General features: G+C 38.7%; 1 pseudogene; it reads left to right on the plus strand.

Moving 5' to 3' along the window:
- The first annotated feature begins 973 nt into the window (after window positions 1–973).
- Window positions 974–1,535, plus strand: LOC105511158 (annotated as a pseudogene).
- The last annotated feature ends 3,699 nt before the right edge of the window (window positions 1,536–5,234 follow it).

The raw sequence follows: 5,234 nt of genomic DNA on the forward strand, positions 1-5,234 counted from the left end.
GCTGCACTCCAGCCTGGGTGAAAGAGTGAAACTCTGTTTCCAAACAACAACAACAAACATAAATGTTATCTGTGGAGAAAACTACCGAGGTTCCACAAAACAACTAAATATAGAACTATCACGTGATCCAGGATTCTCTCTTCTAGGTATATATCCCCCAAAAATAAAATCAATATATTGAAGAGATACCTGCACTCTCATGTTCATTGCAGCACTCTTCACAATAGCCAAGATTTGGAATCAACTTAAGTGTCCATCGACAGACGAATGGATAAACAAAATGTAATATTTATCCACAATGGAATATTGTTCAGCAATAAAAATAAAATCCTGTTATCTGCAACAACATGGATGAGGCTAGAGGACACTGTGTGAAGTAAAAAAAGCCAGGCACAGAAACACAAACTTCACATGTTCTCACTTATTTGTGGGAGTTAAAAATTAAAACAACTGAACTCATGGAGATAGAGAGTAGAATGATAGTTACCAAAGGCTGGGAAGGGTAGTAGTGGGAGAGGACTGGGGGAGTGGGGATGATTATTGGGTCCAAAAATACAGTTAGATAGAATTTGGTAGTATAATTGAGTGACTACAGTAAACAATAATTTACTATATATTTATAAATACCTAAAAGAGTAGAACTAGAATGTTCCTATCACAAAGAAATGATAAATACTTGAGGTGATGGTTGCCCCAATTACCCTGATGTGATTTTTACACCCTGTATGCCTACATCAAAACATCACATGTACCACATAAATATATATACCTACTATGTACCCATAATAATTAAAAATAAAACATTAAAAAATATATAAAAATGAGGTGGGATCATTGCATGCCAGATTAACTCAGTGAAAAGAAATCCACACTTAAATCTATATAACTTTTTTCTTTCAGTTACAGGGCAAAAGAGAAACTCCTATCCACGCTCAAGGGGAAAAAAATAACACACAAAACAGAAGGTGCCAACATGGAAGTTCTCATCCGCCCCAAAGACCGAAAGGTTCGGCACAAGGAGCCCAAGAGCCAGGATATTGGTCTACCTGAGGCTGTTGGTCAAGCTGTACAGGTTTCTGGCCAGATGAAACAACTCCACATTCAACCAGGTTGTGCTGAAGAGGTTGTTTATGAATCGCACCAACAGACCACCTCTGTCCCTTTCCCAGGTGATCCGGAAGATATAGCTTCCCGGCCGGGAAAACAGAAAGCCTGTGGTTGTGGTAACGGATGACGTACGGGAGCTGGAGGTGGCCAAACTGAAGGTGTCTGCACTGCGCATGACCAGCTGGTCCCCGAGCGGCATCCTCAGGGCCGGGGGCAAGATCCTCAGTTTCGACCAGCTGGCCGCGGACTCCCCCAAAGGCTGTGGTACCGTCCTGCTCTCTGGTCCTCGCAAGGGCCGAGAGGTGTACCGGCATTTTGGCAAGGCCCTGGGAACACCACACAGCCACACCAAACCATACATCCGCTCCAAAAGCCGGAAGTTCGAGCGCGCCAGAGGCCGACTGGCCAGCCGAGGCTGCAAGAACTAACTCTAGATCCTATCCTGTTACTAAAGATTTTTGGATGCTGAAAAAAAAAAAAAAAAGGAAGCAATGAAGGAAGGAGGGAGGGAAGGAGGGAGGAAGGAAGGAAGGAGTTAGAAAATCTAGCTGTGTTCAAAACAGCAAAATCTGATTTTACTTGCTTGTCAGGAAACAACAAAGCAAACTCAATAGCCATTTGATTGCAGTAAAACTGTGTCTTCAGAAACTCCAGGTGAAATAACTGGAGAAACAAGGAGAATTCAGAAACTAAAAGGACTGTAGGATTTCTTCCCCAGGTTTATGCTGTTTTAGTTACATTATTCTGTAAACTGGTTAATACACCTGCAGAATCATTCAATTTGGCTATGGTTGTTTTGTTAGCCATGGCTTAAAATTATCCAATTCCTCTTTGCACTACCCATCTCCTTTAGTCATATTAAGTAATGAAAATTAAGGAACACTTATTTAAGAGTCCTTGGTATGTTGGCAAAGACCGATCATACAAAAAAATCACACCTCTTATGCTCAAAAAAAAAAACTTCAATAAATTGCAAAATGCAGACATTATCATGCAATAAGCTTTGATAACTTAGAAAATAAATCTAGAAATTAAACCAAGATTGAAACAAAAATAACCAAAACATCTGGAAGGTAAATTACTGCTCGGGAACTCTTGTAATACTTCAAAGATTCAAATGTAAACTGATGATATGAACTGTACAAAGAGAAAAATGTCCCTGTTTCATGCTCAAGGGAATGTCTCCTTCTGGCCAGTCACCAGCTTCCATACATCCTTCTCTCCTCAGGGATCAGATGGCTCTGTTGGGATGCCTTCCTTGTCTTTCTGCCAGTTTAGTGATTGATTATCTATCTTTATTACCAAGTCAGTCTGTACACTGAATGTGGAATGGATTCAGCAGTCGAAGAAGTGGAAAAACAAGATATGATATGGCTTAGGTAAAAATCTGTTTTAAGCAGCAGCATCCTAAGTGTGTAGCAATTCCACTTGGCTGTACAAAGAAGTGAGCTTCTCTTGTTTTGCATGCAAATGCAGGGTGCTCTCAAATGCTAGAAATATGTTTTTTACAGAGAGAGATATCAGCAGCCAAGTCACGCCTCTTCACAAATATCCCCCCAAAACAATAAACTAAATGGTTACATTAAGAGAAACAGATAATTTCCCTCTGTCCCTTCCAAAATGGAATGTTATGGTGCAGCCCCTGTAACTGAACACCTAGAGAAGTAGCAGTCTGAGAGACAGGATAGGACTAGATACCCGTACAACCTGGGAATAAAGCTAGAAAACTGCTTGTGTTTTTTCCAAAGAAGCAAAGCAGCTGTAGAACATTCAAGTCCAGTCAATATGTAAGCTCAGAAATCGGCCGGGAAAATAAAACTATTTTAATGTCACATAACTTTTAATGTCACATAACTAGAAAAAAACTGTTGGCAAAAGAGAAGACATGAGATCTCCATTATAGGTCTAAAATGGCTGTTTCCTGCTCCTAAGCAAACAATGACATTTGGTCTATTAAGGAAAAATGAAGGCCTTGAGAGAAAACAGGATGTAGGGAAGAATTTTTGCATTTTTGTTGTCCCTTCTCCTTTATGAATATGAGATGGGGAAACTTAAAGAGGAAGAGCCCAGGAAGGGTTTGGGGAAGAAAGAAATGTAGAGAATACCAGAATAAGATTTGGGGGAAGAGAATGTGTTGCAGGACAATAAATACTTTGAAGGTATTCTATTGTTTTCATTCTAAAGGTTGACATTTCAAATAAGAACAAAAATGAGCAATGGAGCTAAAGAAATCTTACCAGACACGTAAACTGTGGCTATCACAGGTGCTCTTCCTTTGTTCTGTTTTAGTGCTCCACGCTTGTTCCTTAACACATTTTAATGTAATTGTTTAAAGGTGTGTGTCATTTTCATTAGACTCAGAGACTCAGAAGCAGGTCACCTGCTTGTCTCTTGGTTGTGCAACTTCCTCATGACAATTACTGGTCATAAATATTGTCATATGTATCCTCAAACCTACAACTAACAGCAGGAATCCCCTGCAAGCTCTTAACTGAGACAGCTTTGAATAGCTTCAGTGGCCAAGAGCTCATTACCTATGCAGATAATTTGTGTAATTTAATGGGTTAACTCAACTACTCAATTGGGTAATTGAAATTATTACAATATACTTAACAAAATTCCCTTTCCTCCAGTGGTTTTATCATACAAAACTAAATGGAATATATCTACTTTGCAGTCTCTCTTTAAAATTTAACTTCTGCTAGCATATATTCTCTTTGTCATCATTATTATAAACAATTTACAGATGCAGAAACTGAGGCTGAAAAACGTTAAACACCTTGCCCAAGGTGAGATTGCCAGAGTTAATGGCTCTTCTGAGACTTAAACTCAGATGTCTTTTATTTCATAATTTATGAACATAAACACTATGCTGTCCTGAAAATAACTACATTTTCTTTAAACGCATCTTTTTATAAGTGGCTTCTAAGCACTATAAATCTCAAAATTCTTTCTCCATATACCATTTAATTTGTCAGTTTCTCTCTCAAATTGCGGCCCTGAAATTAACACAATGTTGTCAGTTAAACACAGAGTTCAGGGGGATTATCATCAAATTTGGTTTGGACCCCAGAAAGCCATCTTAGTAAACTAAAATTGTGTGGGTGTTACCAAACTTGTATTTTGTGATAAATAAAAGTTTCAGATTATTTTTATATAAATTTCTTCAAAGAAAGGTCTTCCCAATCTAGTTATAAAATTTATTGTTTTCACTAAAATGCCAGATCATTTATCTTTGTTAAATGTCATTTTTTTATTAAGCCTGCACAATCATTTTAAAATTTGATTGTGACATCTATCATATTAGCTAGTCTCTGAATTTTATGTCATCTGCAAATTTGATAACCATGTTTTCTAAGCATTAAGTCATGTCATTGCTATAATATTTAAAGGACAAGATAAATCAGAGAGGTTACAAATATTCTATTAGAAGTGCCCCTGAATACAAAAAGAACTAAACTTCTCTGGAAAAATTGCTCAAATTTGTAGGACAGTAATTCAGACAATACTTCGCCGTATTATTAACCAAGAAACAAGAGTAACCTTTAGTTAAATGCTGTGTAGAAATCATCATACCCTACATGTCAACCCCTTCAAAACGGGATAATTTGTTCTTACATATTTTAATTAGTTAATCCATATTGGCTCCTGCTCACATCATCTTTTCTACAGGCTCAGAAAACATAGGGCTAATAATATACCCTGAAGTTTTCAGGGAGCAAATGTCGTGTGTTTGGGGATCTTGTTTCTGGGAAAGGAAGACACGGGTCTTTCAGTGGAAGATACAGTGAAAACACGCTAATATTCTTTATGGTACTACGTTTTTTTGTTTTTGTTTTTGTTTTTTGTTTTTTTTGAGACGGAGTCTCGCTCTGTGGCCCAGGCTGGAGTGCAGTCGTGCAATCTCGGCTCACTGCAAGCTCCGCCTCCCGGGTTCACACCGTTCTCCTGCCTCAGCCTCCCGAGTAGCTGGGACTACAGGCATGTGCCACCATGCCCGGCTAATTTTCTGTATTTTTAGTAGAGACATGGTTTCACTGTATTAGCCAGGATGGTCTCGATCTCCTGACCTCATGATCTGCCCACCTCGGCCTCCCAAAGTGCTGTGATTACAGGCGTGAGCCACC

The sequence above is a fragment of the Colobus angolensis genome, unplaced genomic scaffold (genome assembly GCF_000951035.1).
Source record: "Colobus angolensis palliatus isolate OR3802 unplaced genomic scaffold, Cang.pa_1.0 Scaffold2, whole genome shotgun sequence".
Classification (NCBI taxonomy): domain Eukaryota; kingdom Metazoa; phylum Chordata; class Mammalia; order Primates; family Cercopithecidae; genus Colobus; species Colobus angolensis.